The sequence below is a fragment of the Dermacentor andersoni genome, chromosome 7 (assembly GCF_023375885.2).
Source record: "Dermacentor andersoni chromosome 7, qqDerAnde1_hic_scaffold, whole genome shotgun sequence".
Classification (NCBI taxonomy): domain Eukaryota; kingdom Metazoa; phylum Arthropoda; class Arachnida; order Ixodida; family Ixodidae; genus Dermacentor; species Dermacentor andersoni.
Genome location: NC_092820.1, coordinates 18892828 through 18918613, shown reverse-complemented (window position 1 = coordinate 18918613; position 25786 = coordinate 18892828). Strand labels below are relative to the sequence as shown.

Below are 25786 nucleotides of genomic sequence, written 5' to 3'. Positions count from 1 at the left end.
GCGCCCCTGTGGGGAAAATATGCACCACCTACTCAAACGATCTACGCCAGCCAAACGTTTCGATCGGCACGGACAACAGGGTCGCGAAGCGCCATGAAGGCGGACGCGATCATGGGGCGAGTGGCGCGCTACGTGTCGGGGCAGCGTCGTACATTGCGAGGAGGGGGTCTTCTGTGTTCGCCGCAAAATGGCTCTGCGTGTGCGCAGAAGAAATGTAGCGGAAACGTACTTCGCTACTCGTGAAACTACGACTTCTGTAATTTACTTGGTCCTAATTACCGATATACACCGCAATATAACTTTCTACGGCACGTTTCTAAGGCAATACCGCATTCACTAGAGGCGATTTTGTCCCGCTTTGAGCGATCGAGCTCGTGGCTCAGTGGTAGCGTCTCCGTCCCACCCTCCTTGCAAGATGTTTTTCATTTATGAAGTGCCTTCTTTGATTTATCACTCACGGCTGACGCCGACGACACCGGCTTTTCTGCGACACGAGCTCTTAACGCTGTCGCGTTGAAATTGGCCATTTAGACCAAATTTATTTGGAAAGTAAGCTGTAAATTCAAAAATGTCGAAACAATTTCACTTGTTCTAGTTTGTGGCGCGCTTGTATATCTAAGAAAGTAGTGTCCAAAATCTTATTTCAAACTATTCATTCAGAAAATTATGACAGTTTGCGTAATATCAGGTGCAACAGTCTTCTTTAAAAAGACTGTAAAGAAATGTTTCAAATCGCGTTGAATATGTCAACAACACCACACAGAGCCCATTAGGCATTGTGGCTCTATTTGTAGATGTTAAAAGAATAGCAAACGCACAACTATGCACAACAGTACCTGTGAATATTACAAACATAATATGAAAAAAATAATTTTGAATGATATGTAAATTAAAGAAAAAATTAGGCAAGTGTTACACGTTTGTAGAACGTTAGTGCGAAAGCCTGATTGCACACTTCGAACACTTTTTGTCATGATTCAGACGTGTTTATGGATAATTGGGGCAACTATCCATCGGAGCCAACCGCCGAACTCGCCTAAATCGCTGCGCTTATTGGTAGTGGGCTAGTGCCATCAGTGCCTTCGGAGAAGGAGGGGCAGTATGGGAACGCTGGCGTGATGAGCGGCATTGGAGCCACCTGTGGAAGAAGACGGCGAAGAACACGCGAGCAGTGACACAAGCGCGTCTCTGCGACCACGTGACGTGTGTGATCAGGCGTGCACTAGGCACACCGTTAGTAAGACTGATCCATGGACCAGCCATGGCTTAACGAAAGTGTACTCGTCTCGCACACCGGAGGTATGGGTTCCAACACAGACCAAAATGCACCAAATGTTCATTTCAAAGCCACTGATTCACTTCGTTTACACAAACCTCCCTGTTAAATGTGACGTTAATCCGAGCATTTGTTCACGCAGTTTCACTCATTGAGGCGTCGGCCTTTTTCCCTCATGGCGAATTTTGCCAAGGTCACTGCAAAGTGCACCACCAACACTTGTGCCCTCGATAATACCGATTTTCTAAACGAGTCCAACGTGCTTTCAGTTTTCCAATATGAGAGTAGGGGTTGAAAAACTCGCTGTAAGTGCCAAACTACTGATAATAGTTAGCTAATTTCTCCGAACATGTTTCTGGTCGTTTGGGCATATATAAAACTTAAAAACACCAATCACTCTTCTGCAAGAAAGTGACTTTTGAATAGGGTCTCCCCACTTTAGTCCCCGTCACACGCCACCGTGGTTTTCCACCAGCCGCCGCAAGCTGCGCAAAGTGGATCAACTGCACACGCCAGCCCCGCTCACCTCTCACGGTTATCTACGTACGTTAACGGCACAAGCACGGCCCCAGCATGTTCCATTTCTGCGCCCTGCTAACCTCTTGTCAACCAATTTGATAAGACAAATATTGCAGTTTTCCTCGAAAGGTGAAGCAATGATACCCATCACAAGTTATTGGACCGCAATATGAAGTAGGCATCGTAGCTATTGTAGTCGTGAAACTTCTTAAGCTTGGCTTACTAAGTTGTTAAGCATGGTGTCACGCGCACGGTTGCAAACATGAGCACATCTCTACAGAAGACCCTTGCCAGTCACTGTCAGAACGCTGACTTGAGTAAGAGCGGCAGCGGCAGCGAGCAAACGAGCCTTCGTGCTGCAGCTTCCTTTAAGGTGATCTAATCTAAGCGGCGAGAACACAGAGCTCACGAAGCCATCAGCTCTCGGAGCACCTAGACTTTGTACCCACCGCAGATCACTTTCAAGAAGGGCCCACGCGAGCGCGTTCAGGCTTTGCATACGCAGCCGGCGTTGGAGTAGAACTCCCACTTGCTGCCTCGCGTGCAATAGCCTCTTCCCTGCCTTCTTCCCTTTCGCGCACGAGACCAAGCGACCGCGGTTGTCGGCTTACTCTCGCACGTTTTCACTCACTCCCACGGCATACAGGATGCGGCTGCAATGTTTGGAATTTGTACGAAACATCCTGACGACGACTAGGGCGGAAATGCGCCATCAGCGTCCATATATTTGCTATTACAATAAAAACCTCTCAAGGTAGGCAATGCTATTCCCTTTCAAATCAAGCAAAGGTGATCTCTTATAAATAATGAGAGCGGGTAGTGGGCTGTTCAAACAACGCTGTAGATCACCACCCAATACATCTGCCGAAGGGTACGCAAATTTGATGTCATGATATTGTAATAATACCAAAATAAAATAGCTCGACGCTATAGTGCACTAGGCGACCGCAAAAGATGCACCCACTGAGTGCCATGCAAGGAGGGGAAGTAGTCATCAAAAGATTTAAAGGTATATGACAATGCAACGTTTATTACCAATTGAACATTATGTTTAGAAACATGGAAAATAATGCAAGAAATAGTTTGTCGCCGGAGATATACAACGTAGCCGCAAGACTGACCACAGCATTCAAACTAACAAACCAAGCCATCACCCACACCACAGCACGTGCGTATCAAACAGAAGGGTCTGGTGCGGGGCCTGTTGGTGCATCTTTAGAAGAAGCGACAAAGCCCAGCCTTCGATGACGCGTACACAAGAGTAGAGAAATTGCGGAACCACATATGTTGCGACCACCAGCAGCTCAATGAAACCCATGGGTAGAAAGGAAAGCAAAACGCGCATGTCTCATACATAAACAAGCAGACCTGGAAGCATTTTGGAAGCTATTTGGCAGCAGCGGCTTGCGGCAGTGTGTATGCCTGTCTGATACTTGAATTTTTTACCGTACAGACTGCCGGTTACGGATCCTGCCGAAAGACCACTGCGGCGCCAGCCTTATCGTTCTGCTGTTTCCTTCGTGGGAACGCGTGCCCCGACTGCATCGTACTGCGCCTGCATGGTTTCCAGCGTGGCCGTTAAAAGCTCGTCGAAGACCCAGAAACATTCCATTTGGAAGCAGCAGCTTGCCGAAACGTGTATACCTGTCTGACACTTGAAATTTTTACCGTACACACTGCCGGTTACCGATCCTGCTGAAAGACCACTGCGACGCCAGCCATATCGTCCTGCTGTTTCCTTCGTGGGAACGCGTGCACCGACTGCATCGTACTGCGCCTGCGTGGTTTCCAGCATGGCCGTTAAAAGCTCGTCGAAGACCCAGAAACATTCCATTTGGAAGCAGCAGCTTGCCGAAACGTGTATACCTGTCTGACACTTGAAATTTTTACCGTACACACTGCCGGTTACCGATCCTGCTGAAAGACCACTGCGACGCCAGCCATATCGTCCTGCTGTTTCCTTCGTGGGAACGCGTGCACCGACTGCATCGTACTGCGCCTGCGTGGTTTCCAGCATGGCCGTTAAAAGCTCGTCGAAGACCCAGAAACATTCCATTTGGAAGCAGCAGCTTGCCGAAACGTGTATACCTGTCTGACACTTGAAATTTTTACCGTACACACTGCCGGTTACCGATCCTGCTGAAAGACCACTGCGACGCCAGCCATATCGTCCTGCTGTTTCCTTCGTGGGAACGCGTGCACCGACTGCATCGTAATGCGCCTGTGTGGTTTCCAGCATGGCCGTTAAAAGCTCGTCGAAGACCCAGAAACATTCCATTTGGAAGCAGCGGCTTGCCGAAACGTGTATACCTGTCTGACACTTGAAATTTTTACCGTACAGACTGCCGGTTACCGATCCTGCTGAAAGACCACTGCGACGCCAGCCATATCGTCCTGCTGTTTCCTTCGTGGGAACGCCTGCACCGACTGCATCGTAATGCGCCTGTGTGGTTTCCAGCGTGGCCGTTAAAAGCTCGTCGAAGACCCAGAAACATTCCATTTAGCAGCAGCAGCTTGCGGAAGCGTGTATACCTGTCTTACACTTGAAATTTTCACCGTACAAGTCAGTGTGTTTATACCAAGTTTTTGTTGTGTCTGTCACCTTTTCCTGCCGTTGCTGCTGCTGCTGTTACTGTTGCTCTTATAGGGCCTACTTTTTCTTAAGCTGTGCATTACTGACTCTCTGTATCTAGTTGTAGTGTTGTGCTTAATCTTGCTGCTTTGAGTTTCGCAGTACTTGCACATTACGACAAAGGAAATGAATAAGTTGTTTGAGGATCTCAAGCGAACAATGATGCAGGAATTTCGTGATTTTCGGGAAAGCCTTCAGAGGGATTTAAGAAATAACATCAGGGAAAGAAAGGCTAGCCTGGACTTCATAAACGAAGGCTACGAGTCAATGAAGGCGTCCGCAGATCGAGCCAAAAGAGAAAATTAAGTTTTAGAAGAAAGTGTTAGGGTGTTGGAGTGTCAGCATGATGCCCTGTGTGCCGAGCTGAAGCGACATGGACTAGACTTATGCACAGTGAACAGCACTCGAGATGCAATAATGAAGAAGTCAAGGGCGTGCCACATGCTTCGAACAAAAGCATCAAAGAAATCGCCAAAAAACTAGGACAAGCAGTAGGCATGCCCCTTGAGGACTGTGACATTGAAATCTGCCACCATGTTAAAACATCGGGCAACACTACTGCTCCTAACATTGTCATTCAATTTGCCCGAAGATCATCACGATACTCCTTCCTAGACAGTGCTAGGAAACAAAAGCTATCTTCCGATGCCTTCGGATTTTCACCAAAAGTGCCCGTTTATGTAAACGTGCATTTGTGCCCTGCCATGGACCGGCTATTCGGTGCCGCGAATGAAAAGAGGAAAGATTTTAAATGGCAGTATGCGTGGACAAGAAACCGCAAAATATTCGTTTGCTAATCGGCTAGGACGCCTGCTGTTCTCACAAATAGCCTGGATGATTTAAGGTACGTCGTGTAGGAAAGCTCAGTCGTTCTTGTGTTTTCCTTTTTCGTTTTTGTGTTCAGTTATGGGTTTTTTACTAGTTAACATACATACATAGTTTACTATGTTTATATACTGATGAATGCAAAAAAAACATCACTGTCATTTTTTTCACCAAAATGTTCGTTCATTAGTAAATAAAACAGATGAAATGGAAATGCGCCTGGAAAGAATAAATGTGCCGTTCACGGGTATAATGCTTACATGTCACAAGTGTTTTGTCCCCCTGGCTATCAAAGTTTTTATTGAAATCGGGAAGGAAGATATGGAGGCGGTCTTGCTATCTTTGTTAAGGCGGGCACCACATGTGAAATTGTGGGCGATTTCGGCGCTATCAGTTCTGATATCCAAGTGTTTACACTCCGAAACAGCGGCAATCTTTTTTGTGTCATCTACCGGCCACCTTCCGGTGATTTTAATTGCTTTTTCAGTTGCACGGGAAAGCTTTTCAGTCACGTTGTGGAGGAAAATTTTAATCTTTTTTAGGAGATGAGTGTAATGTAGACATGCTTACGCACACGCACTATAGGCAACAATTTCAGTACCTGATAATCGCGAACAGTTTGAGCAATGTAATTGTACACTCTAAAAACTAAGGGAGTGCCGGGCACTCTCTTTGAGGGAGTAGCTGCTTGTCCCATATTTCACTCTCTTTTCGAGAGTAGATCGACCCTCTTTGAGAGAGAGTAGGTCAACTCCTCCTGACAGAGTTTTGTTACTCCACCGCAAGGGATTGCTAGTACTCTTCCGCAGAGTGATAATACTCTTCCCACAGGGAGTGCTAGTACTCTTCCGCAGAGTGCTTATACTCTCCCCGCAGGGTTAATAGTATACCGCCAGACCGAGTACTTCTACTCCCCCAAACAGAGTGCTAGTACTCTTCCCAATACCCTCTTAGCCAAGTCCTGGTCACGCATGCAGGCAGGAAATCAGATCAAATTAGGGCCGCTGATATACTGTTCCCTAGGCGGCTCCTCAGAGACACTGGCCCGATTCCAAGCGGCCTTCAGAATAGGCGTGAGCAAAGTTATGCAGGATTTTAAAGTCATTTTTTCCTGGCTATTTGCTGCCTACCGTGAGGCGTGACTGCTCTGAAGCGGCCTATGCGTATGCGTCACGAACGCCACTGAGGAGAAAAAAAAAGCGAATTGACACTTAATCTGCAAATATCTTCGCAAATTTCCCAATCAGGAGTCACACAATCTAATTAGAATACAATTGTCAAGGGAATCACATACTTATCAAGAATCACAATGCTCTATACATCATGTGAATTCGAACCCGCGTACACTCGCATTGTACAATTCAAAACACATATCATAACCATTACACCACAGCGCCGCCACGCCCAGTCGTGTTCTTTTAGAGGTTATATATATACCAAACGTATTTGATGAGTCGGCTGTGGTGGGTGGGGTTTCTCTGCAGTGTGCTGTGCTGTTGTGTACTGGAATACGTGTGCGTTCGCATCATTTCCATTCCTTGCTACGACTAACGAATTAAGACAACGTAGACGACAACGTGAGAACTATTCACGGCTTGTCGTCACCGCAGGAAAATAAAAAATGTGCCGTTCAGCTCATGATCGAGTGCTTCTCCAGTCCATGTTCTCCAAAATACGCGGATACAAAGTATTGCGCCAACCATCCACGTATGTGAATTTAATTCGCGCGTATACTGGTGAGCAACTGCGACGCCAGTACCAGGCATTTCGACGTGCCTCACGCTGCCGTGTAGGCGTTCTTTTCAAGTGCATTAGTTTAGAGTTTGGTTCAGTCCGCTGTGAGCTGTTGTCCTGCATTAGCAGCGGATCGTTAGCGTTTTGAAGCGCATGCATTCCAGCATTTGGAGACTGCTTATGCCGATAGCCGCGTCAAATGCATTGGTACGCTTGTTTAAATGACTAATGTGTCCACTTGTTACGCGTGCACTGCTCGTATCCTGTGGCAGTGCTCGTTCTAAAAGCTTCGAAGACCATCTACACTCATGCGTGTGTTCAATTTATATATGCACAGGATGGACTTGCCGGCTAGTTGGTTGAGCATTTTAGAAGAAACAGCGCAACACAAGGACGACGCAAAAACATGCCACACCACGAAGCGCTCGTGTGGTTGATGCTTTTTTTCGTCCTTGTGTTTGCGCTGTTTCTTCTTCCACGATACACGCACACCACAGGTACGCGAAAGTTTAGGAGCATAAGTGGTTAACTCTGTTTTCCCAGTTTCCTCTCAGTGTCAATGGCACAGTGCGTTGCCCGGAATTGCACACGCTTACCCCCATATGCAGAAATGCATCATAACTTGAAGCCCATGCTTGACTTGATCTAAACGACGCAAGTCGTGAACGCACCAAAAGAAAGGCAGTGAGCGTCTTGGGGGACGTTCGCACCAGGCGTCGTTTATATCAAGTCAAGCATGAGCTTTGTATTAAGATACATTTCTGAATACGGGGGCTAGACATCTGCTTCTTCCAGAAAATGTCGAAGAAACGCCCGCCAAAACCAGGCACATTCGTAAACTTAACTAGGCAATACGAAGCTCCCTAGAAAAAAAGAAGTGTGGTATTAAAAGCTTTCAGTATTTTTCTTTACTCCAAAATAGTTGCGCTCTCGTGGCTTCACTGTACAGAGATAGTGCAGCGTTAGCTAGAAAGCGTGAATTTCCTAACTCCATGCCAAAATAAGCTTGTAAAATTATTTAGGTGCTAGAATCCAGGGTTTGTAGCGATCCTTGAAAATCCTTTATTTCTGAAGTGCAATTTTCAAGGCATTGAAAACCCTTGAATTTTTAGAAGTACTGGAAAGTCCTTAAACTTGTACACTTGGCTAGACTTAGCAGATATTGCCAAGCGCTTTTTTTCCCTTCTGTGACACTCTTTCGCATGTCACAGAAAATTGTCTCTGGAGGTAATAGAAGGAAAGCGACATCCTTAAAGTTGAAATTACAAAGGAGCTGCAGATACCAGTTTTATGCACATGGAACCGGCGACAAATGTGCTTGGAGGAGCAGAAGCAGGAAGCTCAACAGTTGAGGCATTCGAAGAGAAGCCGTGAAGAGTGAATTGAGAGCGACAGACACAATAAAAAGAAATTAGGAATGACTATTGCTTATTTGATGGTGAAAAAAGCTGAGGCAACAGATGACATCACATACACTGTCAAACCAAACAGTATTCAAAAACTGCAAATTTTGCAGGTTCAAGTAGTTAATTGTGCTATTGCAGAAAAACTTTGAGCTCTTTCTTGAAATGCTTCCTTGTGTGCGTTTAGTGGTGGGCGGTGAAAGGCAAATTAGCAGTCTTTCAAATGCTTGAAATCACTGAAATGCGATTTGTTTTGTTTTCTTTTGTTTGCATTAAAGTTAACGGTGTTCTTGAACAAATTATTGCCTGTCCAAACTACTACACACATTGCACGAGGTCCTTGAAGTTACTGTGTCGGGGCCTCGAAAGTCCTTGAAAACCATTGAATTGTTTTCTTCAATATTGCTACGAACCCAGTAGAATAACTGTCATGGAGTGAAAACCTTGGCTGAACAGGGGCTTATACGCAGAGCACAGGAAGAATAGAAATGCAGTAGTAGGCATGGATGGCCCTGAAAAAAAATGTGCCACATCCGCTCGTCTGCCTTATGTTTCTGCACCGACTGTCGCATTTTTAATAGAAGTGCACTTTCTGTTCTACTCCAATAAACGCAACATTACGAACTCCAGTGTGGGGCAGTCCTTCAGCCAGTGCAGAACTTTTTCTGTACATCCGAGTCAGCTCTGTCATTTTTCCAGCATTGTAGTACAAGATTTGTTAAACTAGTTTAGCAGAATATGAGCAGTATACTCTTAAATTAGCTGTTTATTTGTATGCACAAGTTCAGGTCCTCAGTTTGGTTGCATGACAAATTGCCATACCTCAATAGATACAAGAAACAATTTTATTACAGTTTAATAAAATCCAAACAGTAATAATCACAACAATATAATGACATACATTTCTTTTGGTACGTATGCAGCCCATGTCTTGGCAGTGTATAAATTCAACTATACACCCCAAGTACTGTGTCCTGACCACTATTATTCACATGTGTAAAACCATCACAGCAATTCAACAAATATCACAGTAATTAGTGACATACACTTTGTAACTGCTTTACATGAGCATAATGTATACAAATGGTCCCTCTGTACCTACACATGACTAGTGCCACCCGAGTACTATTACTCACAGGTGCAAAACCAACAAAGCAGTTCTTTAAAAAATATCACAGCGCTTAGTGACGTACACGCTGTAACTCCCTTGTAGAAACTTAATACAAACACGTGAGGACACAGAAAGCTAGCAGTGGGCATACATCGGAATACCACCGCCTCAATACTAATTCACAAGTGTAAAACCAACCAAGCAGTTCTTTAAAGAATATCACAATGCTTAGTGACATACATTTTCTAACTAGCTTATATAAGCTTTATGCAAACATGAGAACATACACAAAGCTAGCGGTGCACTCGCATAGAAGTGCGGCCATCTGAACACGATTATTTGCAAGTGTAAGCTCAACAGAACAGTTCGTTATAGTGACGCACATTTTGTAACTGCCTTATACAAGCTTAGTGCAAGCACAAGAATGCAGAAAAATATAAATTAAAAACTTGCTCTATGCATACACAAACAGATCAACACAAATGGTAAACACCGCTTTGAAGACAAATGTGACTGTGGCAAAGCGCAGTGCTGTGCCGGTTGAAATGGCCACCCACAAAAGTATTGAGCAATGCTTAAACCACAGGCAATAAAGTGCTGAAAGACTGCGTCTCTAACGTAACTATTTTAATTCAAATTTCTTGAACATAGGGCTCGCTTGCAGATAAGGCATCTGATCCAACTGACTTGATTTTACACCTGCTACATGCATACAATGCACTCAGATATAACTGGTAATAATAATTATAAAAGGCATTTAAAAACTTGATAGTATGATGAAGATGCATGACTAGAAAAGCTCTGTCCCCCTCGTACTTGTTAAAAAGGTGTAAGTACGACACATGTTCTTTTTTTCCTCAATTTTTGCATTAATGGACAGCCAGGAACCTCGAACTGACACAAAAAAAAAAGATACTGCTATGTTAATAGTGTTGTGAATAATTTTTTGTGAAAGCTTTTTTACAGACAAGTTGCAGTCTCGTTTCTGGAGGTTGAGCTGTATCTTGCAAAATAACTTGAAAAGTGGTGACATGGGAGCATGACACTATATCATAATGTTAGTTTCAGTTGACTCTCTTGCCCTACAAGTCGCTGCTCACTGTGGCCAGTGATGCAACAGCAGTGTCTGTGTGATTTTCATCACACTTCTGTCCTATGCCATTCTTACCAGAGTTGGCGGCACATAGATACCCAAATTTCGATAGTGTTGCTTTCTCAGGTGGTTGCTTTTGATTTGCTCAATATCAGTTGGCACTTCAGCTGCATCAAACTTCTTTTTTACCTCTTCAACAACAACATCAACAACAATCTTATGACACCTGTGTTGTCCTTCTAGTTGCCTACAAAGACCAGTCAATCTAGCAACAACACTGACAGTCTCTACTATCTTGTAATGGGGGAGAGGTGTGTCCCACCATGTGTTCCACATTGTTGTCACTATGTGGGCTGGCTGGGGAGGCAACAACTGTAATATGTTTGCATTTGCATATATTAAAGTGATACTTGTACTCTGTTATAACACCTAACTTAGTCTTGCACTTGTTGCACAATAACACTGGCTCACAGTCGTGGTGAAAAGCTTTTGTATGTTGAGCAAATGAGTTGTATCCACTACAAAAAAAGTCAGTGATAGCACACATGTTGCTCTACCAGGCCTGGTGTGGTTCCTTCTGACACTGCTGCTGATGCTGACGCGCTGCTGCTTGCCTTGTACACTGTTGCAGCTGCAGTAGACATGGCAGTCTCTGTATCTATTGCTGCCGTGTCATCTGTCATGGTAACTTCCAAGTGGTATCGGGCTCACTTCTGCAACAGAGATGTTGTTTGCCCCGTGAGGGCTCTCATGATCAGGGCCAATAATTTCGTAGGCATTGTCTCCTGCATCGAAGAACCAATAAGAACAGCATGAATTAATAAACATAGCTCTAAAAAGTACGGACATCAAGACTTAACCACAAGCTTTGCACATAAGTTACCGGGAGGAGTTACACAATTGTTTTTGTATATTACAGTAAAGCCTCATCAGAAGATATTCAAGAGGCACGGGAAACATGTCTCTCGAAACCAAAAATTTTGAGACCCTGAGGAGCCAGACTAGATCACTTTATTATGCATCATCACTAAAGTATGTTTTGATATATCTGAAGGAATAAATGCTCAGGGTGGCTTAAAGGGCCCCTAAACCACTTCTCGACATTTCTTGAACATTTCATGTAAACACGCGTATCGAAATCAGAATGCCGTCACGATCGACGAAGGCATTAATGAAATAATTATGGGGTTTTACGTGCCAAAACCACTTTCTGATTATGAGGCACGCCGTAGTGTGGGACTCCGGAAATTTCGACCACCTGGGGTTCTTTAACGTGCACCTAAATCTAAGTACACGGGTGTTTTCGCATTTCGCCCCCATCGAAATGCGGCCGCCGTGGCCGGGATTCGATCCCGCGACCTCGTGCTCAGCAGCCGAACACCATAGCCACTGAGCAACCACGGCGGGTCGACGAAGGCAAATGCCAGAGTGCGTAGCACTGCCGGAGCACCACAATATGAAGAAAATGACCCCGTGCGCCTCTCTGGACAAATGCTGCACTCCCCAGTTTGTCCTGACGTCACCAGGCTGTCTCTGATGATGTCACCAGTTTCCGGTGCTGTCGATTGGTCGAACGAAAGTGTACGACTGCCGGCAAGGCCTGCAAGCAAATACACACACTCCTTCTTTCTCGTCGCGTTGCGCGCGATGCCATTGTGGGCAGCCAATGGGGGCAAAGAACAGAAACGCCAACAGAAGGGTCTCCCTATGAGGCTCTTCAACACGAGTCACCATACAGTTCCGTTGTATTAGCGCCACCCCTCGCAGGACGACGGGCCAGCGCGGCAGCAACAGAGCTCGTTGGTGTTGGCCTTTCCCGTAACATTTGGAGGTGTACTAGGCAAGGAAAAGACTATACTGTCCATATGGCGTGTACCAGATGAAAGAGTAAAATGAGTGGGGATTACTTTTCGATAATCAAGCACACGTAGCTCCACTATTACTGCACCGTTTCGAAAAATTCTCGTGGCTACCTGTTCATTGCCTCATTGTGTAGAACTGCAACACCGCAGCTCAATTTCAACCTCGGTGGTTTAGGGGCCCTTTAAAGAAGACATTCACAGCTTTTTAGTGACTGTAGATTGTGTTAGCTTCCTTCCCAACTTCTGGAATTTAAACACTTCACTTTGCAAGCCTTGTTGCTCGCAGTACCTTTGAGGTGCTCTTAGACGCTCGTCAGCTTGAACTGCCGACACTTTCTGCCCTGGACTGTCCTCGTTGCCCTCCTTTTCTGGTTCATGCTAAAAGAGACATGCGCGATTGACTTGTGTAAGGATTGCGTGATCTTTACGCCCTTCGGAGCACACAAGGTGCACAAAGTGAATGTGTCTGGGTTGTGTCCCTTCGAAGTAGTGAATACTTAAAAAGTCATCCTTAGTAACAAAGGTGTCTCTTGTATACAGTATTGTTAACGTGGCAAACATCGGAAAACCAGCCAAACCATTTTCAGATGTCTCTTACAACGAAGTGCATCTTGTAATGAGATTCTACTGTACTGAATATTTTTCAACTATGGATCATCTGCATGTACATATAGTCACAAAGACATGTTGTGTGGAATGGCGAATCGGGAAACAGTTCGTACTCTTACTTTTTATCCCTAACATAAGCAGCTGATAACAATATGATAAAAAAGCAGGCAATGAGGCTAGAATGGAACATAATCCTTCAGCTCTAAACAGTTTTTTGGGCCCACATCATTCCCTCATATGACGTAAGGAAACAACTTGATTGCAGTAATGGCTGCATGTGATCTGAGTTGATTGAAACAAACTATACGTAAGGTTGTCCTGCTGGTGATCCTGGCTGCGCGATGCTTCTCATGCTTTTTGGCACGATTCCTTTTTTTCCACTCCACTTTTTTTTCAGATTTTCTCCCCTTTCCCTTCCCCCTTGTGTAAAATAGCACACTTGAAGTATCAAATCTGTTAAACTAACGTGTGTATCAAACCTGTTAACATGTGTGCTTCTCTGTGGTCTGTGTTGTATTTTTGCGCTGCACAATTCAATTCAAGATGAAAGATGGAACGTCCCTGCCTTTAGTTTAATTGTGTGTGTGTGTGTGTGTGTGTGTGTGTGTGTGTGTGTGTGCGTGTGTGTGTGTGTGTGTGTGTGTGTGTGTGTGTGTGTGTGTGTGTGTGTGTGTGTGTGTGTGTGTGTGTGTGTGTGTGTGTGTGTGTGTGTGTGTGTGTGTGTGTGTGTATATGTCTCTCTCATGTTTTGAAATATATGTACATTCAGGAGTGCCTGCATGCCCTTCTCTCCTGCTGCAGTGACGAAAAGGAGAGCCTGTTTATGTACCATAGTAAAAAATTCAAAGGTTTTCGCTGTGCCCATTACATCCCTTATCATATGGATCTGTCACAATACAGTGTAGCAGTGGTCCATAATACTAGCCCATCCCAACATAATTATAAATTAACACATACCGACATGCTGCGAAACAGCTGTTGCAAAGCCGCTGGTGAAGGCAATTTCCGCAGCACTGGAGTGGTACAGCCGAGTTCCACCTGTATAGTGACAAATCCATATGCGTGTTAGCAACTCAGTAGTTGCTGATGGTTTCATAAGCTTTACACTACACAATAAACTAATCTAGACAACTTTGTTGGAACAAATGCACATAATTAGGACACCACTTAAACACTAACACGATTAATTGCCCCCAATCTCTCACTCACTAAGGGATAATACTACTGAAACATCGGTGGAGAGCTCAGATTAACACAGCCCATAAAGGACAAGCGTTCTTTGAGGAAAACAGCTATAACAGCGGTTAGTTTTCTTGATCATTTTATGTGGTAGCTTTGATTTAAATGTCATGCAGTACTATAAAATACGAAGTGCCGCATTTCTAGCAGCAGAAGGCATCGTCAGGCTCATGGTACAACAGATTTTTGCACTGTTTGTCAGTGAGCCGACACATACAAAGAAAACCGAATTCACACATACATATACAGTGTCAAGTGCACTTCTCCTTCTGAAAACACAGCCACCAGTTCCAATGTTGCTGAAAGGAAAGGTTATATAAAGTGCGAGACTGCATGGAACTGCCACTTATGACTGTAAATGTATGGTCTGCTGATTGCAGAGGTAGTCACATGCTATTTCTAGTCTCTTTTAGAAGCATTACTAAAGAATAAATTAAAATCTATTCATAAGTCACGAATTTCATGCATCCACAGTTTGGCTACATAACCTGTGAGAAAAAGACATGTTTACCTGGAATAGCAACCTTTTTTCCTGCTGCAAAACTTTCCTTCGAATTAATGAAATAACTTTACAGCGTCATAATCCGTTTCTCGCAACTACTTGCCGGGAGTGGCGAGTTAGTGTTTATATCCGACTCATTGGGCGACAATACTGCCAAACACAAATGCTTCGCGAACACGAGAACACGTCCCTCGCAGAGAATAGCAACCATATATATGCCTCTGTGAGACATGATCGCACCTTTGTGGTCAAAATGTACATTAGAACGACATCACCATCTCATTAAAAAAAAGCCTCCGTACAAGGCAGCCGCCAACTGCATAATGTGGAATTGCAACTGATGTCCACTTACTGGTGGCCTGTGTTTGAGTCACTTTGGCAGTTGACTGGGTGCTGAGAAATGCACGTCCTGGGTTGTCCCTGCAAAACATACAGGGTTATGTCAAATGTTGAAAATATATATATGCCGGCATTTCATCAGTCGCAAAACAAACGAGTAAACTAATAAACAACTGTAATGTAAACAGAGTACACATCATAAGATAGGCTGTCAACTGTTAAAGCATTACGCAAAAAACCTAATGCATAGGAAAGACTATATGCATACACACGAAGCTGACACACAATTTAATTCGCTCTAGGTTTTTCCGTGCAGTATATTCAAATTATTATGTCTCGTGGTTAGAGCAAAATTAGTGTAAATTACGAACTAAATTATCTACCCTGGAAACTTTTCTTCAATATGCACCTGTGCGCGCTTCGAACGAGTAGCGTTGTAAAATTTACGTACATGGCATTTAACATAGTTGCTGAACACGGATTTCCTTTGCCCTGTGTCGTGTACAGTGAGCTACATATATCTGCCCCCCCCCCCCCCCTTTTTTTGTACTAGCCATACTGCGTGCCACTGCACCTATACGCACGTCAATAAACCTCACGACACAGAAATAAAAAAAGCGCCAATCACCCATGCCTGCATGTTGTAGTGGGCCTAACCTAACCAAGCATGGGCTGTTGCTTTTTATAGTAAACACAGGCACCGTGCTCATTGCAAGTATGTATCATGTCGCTAAGCAAATATGCAATTTCATTGTATCACTATTTTTTTATCACATGGATATATCTGTTGAGAGGCAAGACAAAAAGCAGTCACTTCTCAGAACTAATCAGCTTTCTTAAAACACATTTTTAACTTTTCAATGACACTTGCTGCTATGTGTTTGTCTCCAGAGAGCATACTTGATTTGACTTTCCAATCAGAGACATTACATAAATATACCATGTTAAGATGACTGCCTGGAGCACGTCAGAATTTTCATCTTCGTGTAACATACTGTATCTTGATTTTGTTGACATTTGGTCAAATGGTACACCCAATATACCCACATACTAGTTTTCTTGTCCAAATAACATGTCAATGTATTTTGATTTTTTGGCATTGGGTCCTCTGCACTACGTGAAGTCGCGCTGCACTGGCTCTTTCACATCCTCGCGTCCTTGCAGCTGCCTTCTTGCGTTATATAAAGCGGGTGCCTGAAAAATATCGTATGCAAAAGTCAACACAAGGGCATGGTGCAAAACAACATCAAGACAGTCAAGGCCATGGCAAGAAAAAAGTCTTAGCTCTTAGTCTGCCTAGTGAAATGCATGGAAAACATCCAAATGACTGCAACAGTCAACTGCTAAACTAACTTCAATTTTTAGATTTAAGCAAAAAAACAAATAAACTACAGTTCATCCTTGTTGTTCATGAATGTTAGAATACTCCTGCTAATGAATAGAATATTGGTCATCTTCAGACGTCATAGGTCTGTCATGAGTCTGGTGTATCGCAAACACCACTTGTGACACATCCTAAGCACGTGCCCAGTGTGCCCCCCCCCCCCCCCGCACCATCCCTGGTTGTGCCACTGCTGAAGCCATAATTTGAGGATTATAGCTGCAAACATGATGCTCAGTGGGGATGAAAATATTGTCCTTCAGCTCAATGGATATATGGATGTGCCTATAAAAAAGGACAACAAGGCTTGTTATGGCAAGCTTACCCACATTTCAGTACTAACAAGTTCACTGCGGCCTGCATCTAAGCTTACTAAAAGGCATGAACTTATTTTCATGCATGAGGTGCGCAGTGGAGTTCATTTTTGACAGACCCGACTACTGCTGCAGTTTGAAATCTAGCATTTTAGATTCTTGTAGGCATGCAAAAGTTGCAGTTAAACCGCAGTTATTAGTTTATTACACCAACCTATTGTTCTGTGTACGACAGACTGGTAACACGGAATTAAAGCAACATTTTATTTTGATATTTTATTTCTCTACTAAATATATTCAAGCGATAAACACATCTTGATCTGCCATGCTATAGCAAAATGCACACAATACGCTTGTAACCCCCAGAGGAAGGCTGATTTAGCTGTTCATATGACATAACTCTGACACGCCAACTCATATTAGCAAATGCACAGGCATGTCCAAAACAATAAGCGTATGCAAAGCGCCCCTGCAATTGTAATTCCAAACAGCAGCCGTTATATTCGATGCCGATGCGTAACTAGCTGCTCGACAATTCACCGAGTTCGTAGACATAAGCATCCTTTCAGTTTCGCACCGTGCAAGAAAACCGCAACAGGAGACAAAACCAGACCTATAATCACACCATTTCAAAATGAGCAAAAACAGTTCAGTCTTAGGGATAAACACTGTGAGAGCGATTTAGTGCGCGACGGCGACGAGCGACGGCTTCGAGCGACAAAACGGGCCGTCGCTTGAACAGATGGCTCGGTTCTGGAAATCTAGAAATCGTCGCTCGTCGCCCAGAAGTGCTATGAGTGACTAGCCAATAGCGCGAAGCCGGAGCTGGATGTACATACATCGCTCAAATACTACCGATTGTCGCGCGGAACGAGCAAATGATTCAATTTTTATACGTGCAAGGATAAGAACGTACTGCAAGACCTCCGGAAATATTTTATGCTACTTTTTATAGTAAAATACATCAACGTAAATTACTAAAGCACGCGTCACGCGTGACTGCAGCCCTCATGCCGGCAACACCGCGGAGGCGTCGCTCAAAATCGTCGCTCGCACGGAGTACGACTTGTAGGCGACGAGCGAACGCGACAGCCATCTCCGTCGCGTCGCTTGTAGCTGCCGCGCGCAAGATCGCTTATATGGGGTTTATACTTTTTGCAGCATAAAACATGGATTCCTCATGCGTTTTCAGTCAGTTCAAGATAACGCGCCCAACTGACCTCATGCAGCATGCAGCTGAATGCCTGCGGCAAAGCTTCTAACTAGCACTGGTGCTGCACGTACCTTCAGTGGTCGCAGATTCCCCCTGCGCGAGACACCGTCAAGCGCGCGGTTTATTTATAAAAAAAAAAGCATGCTGTCAGCAAAATGACGCCTTCTGTTATGTGATTCCGTAGTTCAACAGCGTTCCGTACACAGTAGACTGCCAAACTGAATAAATTCAAACACACAAAACGCACGCTAATCACGCTCCGCATAGGCTCGGAATCACGGGCTGGTGAACTAACCATTTTAGGCGTCCTCTCGCCTGGCGTCTTATTGAACATACCATAGTTCTGGCAGCTTTTGCGATTTTTAAAGCTCTTACGGACAACGGCAAAGTGATAAAATCACATGCAGTTATCGCGACGACTGGCTTTTTCGATTGACATCGAGAGACACAGCGCGTATGCCTAGTCCTTTGTCAATCGCGTCGGCTAAGCGCAGCGACGGCTTCCTGGCGATAGCATGATATATACGGAGAATGTGCACCTAAGTTAGAATTCACTTACCGTGGAGGATTTGTTGTTATATCCAAGGCATGACGAACGACTGTCGTGTTTTCGTGGCGATGCGAGATGGCTGACACACGATCTCCCTCGGCTGGCCTTTGCTCGCTGGACGGATCACCTTTCTCCGGTGCTGTGTTGTTCCGCGGTCTTGAGCGCGCGCGCGCGCGGTGGAGCCACTCCGAGTGAAAAAGTAGAGCGCTCGCTACGCGTTCCTTTGAACTGCGGCGGCCTGTTCTCTTAGAAGCAAAACGATGTGTTCTTTGCTCAGCGTGCATGAATGATACATTGCCATGTTCGGGGCCAGCCACCTACAGTTGAAGCAGAAGATTACGCTACGTTTTGTTTTCTATTGCCGCAAGAGTCCCTCTTTTCTATTGTCGCAAGAGTCTTTTCACTCTCTCTCTCTGAAGGGGAGAGTGAAAAGCACATTTCACTCTCTCCTTGGTGACAGAGTGAACAATGCATTTCACTCTCCTCGACATTTTGCGAGAGTAAAACGACGCTTTGAAGAGTGAACCGGCAGCTTCACTCCTGCGATACCCTTCCTAGTTTTTAGAGTGTAGCGCCAACACGTGTTACTCAGGGAACTGCCACACTGTTAGATATTTTCATCACAAACACTTTGATGACGTAATAGCGGATATTATTTATATAGATATCAGCAACCATTTAGGTATTGTTATATTAACAGTACCTTCCGTTTAGTAAAAAAGAGCACACCAATTCGCTATGTTGAATCCATAACGGCATGTTCTCTGGAAGATTTTCGCAGCTCCATTAATTCGCAGCAGCGGGACAACGTTTTAAATTCAAACAATAGTGAAAGTGCATATTCCGCTTTCATCATTACATTTAAAAAAATATACCATGCACATTTTCGACTAAAAAAGTTAGAAAAAACTTCAAAAGCTCGTAAACCTTCGGTTACTTATGAATTATTAAACATGATTAAGCATAAGAATGCGTTGTACGCCCATTTTATTAAACATAAATAGCCAGCTAGTTTGGAAGAATATAGGTCGTACCGAAATAAACTTACAAGTAAACTGAGAACAGCTAAAAACTTCTATCTACAAAACTTATTTTCAAAACCGGTGCCTACGCGATCCGATGTCACAGGAAGAAATTTGATCGTTCTGCTAGGCCCTGGTAAACCTCACATTATTTCCGTTAGCTTTCTACATCAAGGCAAACAGCTATCTGGCGCAGCACTAGCAGATGCTTTTAACGATTTCTTTATCCAACAAGTTAACCCCTGTAGTGATTTACAGAGTAGTCATTGTGATACTTGCATTGCCCATTAAAAACATGAGTGCGAAATAATTTTTCTTCACTCCTATGAATTGTGCTGAGGTTCTTTCTTTTATAAGCTCTGTTAAAAATATCAAATCGCAGGACACAGATGGTATTCAAACTGACCTATAAAGCATGTCCCTGACATCATTTGTCCTGTTCTTACTCACATTTACCACTTAATTCTATCGTCTGGCCAATTTCCGAAAGACATGCAAATTGCTCTAGTGCAGCCTCCGTTTAAAAAGGTGACAAAAATTTGCTACGCAATTATCGTCCTATTTCAATCCTGCCAGTATTTTCGAAAGGCATTGAAAAATAATTCACGCAAAAATAGCATCATATCTTGACAAAAATAATTTGTTAGGAGATTTCCGACATGGCTTTAGGAAGCATTGCTCCGCAGAAGCGGCTCTTTTAATTCATAAACAAACCATTCTACAAGCGTTCAACAATAAAATATTACTTATGGGAATATATATAGATTTTTCCAGAGCATTCGATCTTGCAAATCATAAAATTTTACGCGCTAAGCTGCTAGCTTATGGCATCCGTGGTATCGCCTTAGAGCTCTTTAAATCTTATTTATTGCATCGAGCACAATATGTAGAGTTGGAAAGGAAAAGTCCAGTCTTCGGGCTATAATAGTTGGAGTGCCGCAGGGAAGCGTCCTTCGACCACTCCTGTTCATAATGTTTGTAAACAATATGCCACAAAGTTCAAAACGGGCAAAATTTCTTTCTTATGCTGCTCAAACAGCAATGTTTATCACTGCTACGTCAGAAACTGAACTACAGCTTCAGGGGAACTAAGCGTTAAGAGAATCTAAAGATTGGGCTGATGCAAACTGCTTGCGAATAAATGCCAGCAAGACAAAAGTTGTTGTCGATGTGCAAAAAGGCAAAAAGTTACGAAGTACAGTAAACATTAAAATAGAAACGGATCAATTAGAGATTGTTAACACGGTCTCTGTCTTAGCCGTGACATTCGCTAAAGACAAGTTGGAATGATCACGTGGAACATGTAAGTAAAAAGCTATCTTCTGTTGTAGGTATAATAGGTCGATTGAAATCCTTTCTTCGATTGAAATCCTTTCTTCTTGTTAAAATTAAAATTTTACATTATAATACTTTAGTATTGTCAGTTCTGCAATATTGTAACCTCGTTTGGGGCCCTACTAGCAAAGTGAGCCTTAGGAAATTGCATTTGCTCCAGAAAGGAGCAGTGCGATACATTGCCAATGTCCCTCGTTTATTTTCTACGACAAATCTGTTCTCAAAGTTTGAAATCTTGCCTGTATTCTCTTTATACAACTATTGTTTAATTTTTAGCTACAGGTCATACTTGAAGTCTAATAGATCTATTGTGTTTTCTCTGGGCTATTTAAAAGCTAACCGTAGCATCCATGATACTAGGCATAAAGAGGAATGGCACGTACGCACACCTCGGACCGATTATTACAAACAATCATTAACACTTACAGTGCCCATTCTACTTAATCAACTCGCCCAGGAAGATTTTGATCCTTCATGCAAATCCAATAAGGAAATAAGACTATTTTGTCAATTATGCCAAATAGACTAGGATCTCATATATTTTATTCACATATTACAGTCATGAGTGCGTGTATGTATGAGTGCGTAATGTATCGCACTGCTCCATAAAAGACCAGTGCGATACATTGCCAATGTCCCTCGTTTATTTTCTACGACAAATCTGTTCTCGAAGTATCAAATCTTGCCTGTATTCTCTTTATACAACTATTGTTTAATTTTTAGCTACAGGTCATACTTGAAGTCTAATAAATCTATTGTGTTTTCTCTGGCCAAATTAAAAGCTGACCGTAGCATCCATGATACTATGCATAAAGAGGAATGGCACGTACGCACACCTCGGACCAACTACTACAAACAATCATTAACACTTACAGTACCCATTCTACTTAATCAACTCGCCCTGGAAGATTTTGATTCTTCATGCAACTCCAATAATGAAATAAGACTATTTTGTCAGTTATGCCAAATAGACTAGAATCTCATATATTTTATTCACATATTACAGTCATGAGTGCGTGTTAGCACACCTGTCCATGCATGTATGTAGATCTGTGTGCATTGCTTGTGCATATCGTATGCATCTGCATGTGTGTATATATGCATAAATGCGAAATTGTATGTGTATATAAGTAAGTATATATTTTCTCCAATTTTATGCTAGATTTTTCTTTTTGATGAAAGTGCACTGGTGTCCAATATTACTTTGCTGCAAGTGTTGCATTTTTTGGGATGTTTTTGCAGTGCTCTGCTGTCAAACGTATAAGGGGGCGGGACCCTCGTGAAATTGTACGCCAGCTTTTAGTCCTGTCTCCCCTTTTTCAATGTGAAAAGAAATAAAACACCATTCATTCATTCATTTCTTCATTCATTCATCAGTGTATGACACATTCAAATGATACCATTTTTCCAATAAGCCACATTTTTGCGTGATAGGGATAAGGTCGGTGCGCTGACACACTAATTGCGACCGCTTTTTTTGCATTTCGTGTGGTTCGATCACTTCTATCTCTCATTTCGTGGCTGCCCTACCAATCATTTGGGTGTCATTAATAACTGGAGATAAACCACTCATTCGGCATAGCAGGCAAGTTTGCCCCTCCACCTGAAGTCACAGATGTTTTATGGTGTTTTACGCAAACATTGACAGAGCATGGGATTTGTCCGATATAGATTCTACCACACGACAACTGTATGCGATAGATTACATTGGTAGTTCATTCTGTGAATTTAGTAGCGTGGCGACTAGTGCGGGTGTTCTTAGGTTTTTGATTTTCTCATCCTGGCACAATATCTTGACAGCTTACATGTCGCCGAGAACACAACTCATACGCCATGGGCCTAGTGGCAACTTCTTTCACATTGTGTTAAAGCTTGCTGGTATAAGGAATACCTTCCACTCGCTTACGCTCCTGATCTTCACGCGCGTGTACCCTGTCATCTGCTTTTGTTCAACCTGTTGAATTTTGTTGTGGCTGCCGCCTTAGCATGTTAGCAGGAAAGCCAGCCGCCTTTAGACATCGAATCTGCTCATGAAAACTTTGTTCCATTGAATGGTGGCAGCTTTTCTTGAGGGCATTAGTAAAACGCAGGGCTGCTATGTCACGCTTCACTAATTTTGAGTGTAACGACTCGAATGGTAAAAGATGTTTCTTACTGCGGGGCAGCTGCATTCGGCATACGTGCACGTTGTTAGGAAAAGTCAGTTTCAAGTCGTAAAGACTTTTGGCATTCTGTGACGCCAATTCCTTGGTAAAAGTTCACTGCTTGCTTTGGACGAATTGTAAATCTCACATTATAACAAATCTAGGTCAACCTGGTTCTTAAAGTTTAAAATGAAAAGTAAAAAAAATGACCATCATAACTGAAGGCACTTACGGCACCACCGTGAAACAACGAGTAAACTCAATGCATTGTCAAATTTAGCAAAAAATGTGGCATATAACGGTTGCCACGCTAAACCCTCTACGAATTTCATTCTTGTGCACCAACAAAGTCTTCTCAAAGTTACAAGACGTCAACGACAATACAAGGCTAAATGCTGCAGGAATGAGTCAACAAGAATGCCACAGCTGTTCTGGACCTCGACTTTCCTGTGTTCTTCAGTAAGTTCAGGAACGGCTACAAACAATTGGGCACGTGGCACTCAACAAAAAAGTTATTCGATATCGAGGGAGAACGCTCTGGTATCAACAGGCTGTTGTTCAAGCAGAAAATCCACGACACAGTTCGATGATGTGACAGCAAAATGATCCCATACAACTAGCTTATCAATCCAGCATTATAGATACAGCCCCAACTGTTGCTGATAAGACCCTCTCTTCGTCACAATGGCTCCCAGTGGGCAGTCGACTTTGTGGGTCGTGGCTGCAAAGAAGACGGTCATCTGTTATTGTCTGGCGGTACTGTTTCTTAAATATTCCAAGTTAAGCTCATTGAGAAGCGTGATAGCCTACATTTTAAATCTTGGGGGTCTTACAGTGACAATTTCGAAGTTGTTGTCAACCCCCTGCAAAACTTTTGCAGCGAATAATCCGTGCAGAAGCACGGCAAAGCCGCCTTCTTTATCGGCATGTAGAAGGCTGAGGTCATGCTTACGAAAATTGCGAGTGATAGGACCTATTGAGAGCTCAACGCTTCTACGTGGCCTGTCACCTTCATTCGAAAGAGAATCCACGCCGTCGGAAATGCGGAGTTCTATTCCTTCCCACGGAGCCTTGTATGCGATAGGAGGGACCGCCAGGAAAAGACCTGACTGATGCACACAGCAAGTTGCATCTTGGTCCCATTTCAAAACTTATAAGTATCAGGTGGTACGAACGAAACCGACAAGTATCTCACAGATCCACCAATGCACACTGCTTACACGGCAGGTTCGGTCACATGAAATTGCTGTAGACCTCTGTGTTCATTGCCTATCGCACAGAGTTCTCGTGCGCTAGAGTGTCATCGGACAGACGCGGCACTCTGTGAATGCTCGCTCAAAAGAACACGAAACGTCTGCGACTTAAGGTGAAGGAGTAAATTTTCCTGCTCATTGCCGAACGTGCGTTGCTCTCCTGCTTTTAAGGGAACCAAAATTGTTCGTAGTGCCACGAAATGGAATGGAATATTGTAATAAATAATCTAGTTCCCCTGTTTACAACTGAAAGGAAGCAGAAACTAAAGGCCGTGTGACCTGACAAAGGCTTCTGCTCCTACAATAATTCGGCACGCAGGCCGTACGCAGCATACAAATCATATAGATATACGGAAATCAACTGGAGTGTCGGGATACAAAATATTATTTTCGTAAAAAACTAGAAAAAGAAAAAAAACATGTCTTCAAGAAATACACTTAGGGTACATTTTAACGTATGTTGTTTTAAACTATAACTATAACCCGAAAACAAATAGAAGACTGAAAATTTGTGCTACGGTTCTAATACGACAAACTCAATATTGTTCGCAATGAGAAAAGCTTTATATGATTTATTCCAACCTTCCATTTTTTCAATATGAAAATCCCGTAGGCGATTTAACATTGTAAGCGCCTGATAACTGACTAGTTGTTTTGCTTGGTTCTTATTTTAAATGTTGCTAAGCTGCAACCCAGGTTGGTGTGTACGTTGAGGATATGCTGTGGTTTGTTTTGTTTAATATATTGCAACAACTTGTTGTAATAGACCTGGTGTGCTTTAGAATGTTTTATAAAAGATGGCTTGGTTCAAAAGTTTTGTACAAGGCCACGATATCCCTCTAATGCACGTAAGACTATTTTTGCAGTACTAACAATTTATTATAACTTTTTTGTGAATTAGTGGCCGAAATTATTATGCACTAGGACAATCGAGAATAAAAAGTGCGTAGGACAAGGAACGTTGAAACTACGGAGGAACGAGTGCGCTCAGTCTCCGACACTTCTACTTAGTTCCATAGCAATTTGGTCAACGTTCATGTTCCAGGCCAAATCTTCCTTGGACAACACTTCAAAAAATTTCTGCCACGTTAACTCCTCTTCTATCGTTCTAACATCAAAAAGAATATCCATATTGCAGTTCCGTGGTTTATTAGTAGGGGCAAATACGATATATTTTGTTTTAAGAGAATTCATTACGAAAGAGAAGTGATTGAAGCGTATGAAATTCGAAAACACGGTCACAACCAGTGTGTGAGAATACCCTCCTTATCACTATCAGACAAAGAAGTGGTTTATTCGGAAAAAATGCTATCGTTCGAATGTGTCATATACCAATACTTTTACGCCTAGTTTTTTTATTTTTGGCGCATGCGCGCGTTAGTTGCCTTTCGGCCCATGTGTTTCATTAAACTCTGTTGTAGTCCCAGCGT

At 43.3% G+C, this 25786-nt stretch overlaps 1 long non-coding RNA gene across 1 annotated transcript; it reads right to left on the bottom strand.

Annotated features, from left to right (window-relative positions):
- Window positions 1–9185: 9185 nt before the first annotated feature.
- On the bottom strand, window positions 9186–16426 carry LOC140219631 (uncharacterized). Its single transcript, XR_011895911.1, has 3 exons — window positions 15158–16426; window positions 14022–14102; window positions 9186–11378 (listed from the first exon to the last, which is right to left on the bottom strand). It is a non-coding gene; the product is annotated as an uncharacterized lncRNA (long non-coding RNA).
- Window positions 16427–25786: the final 9360 nt, after the last annotated feature.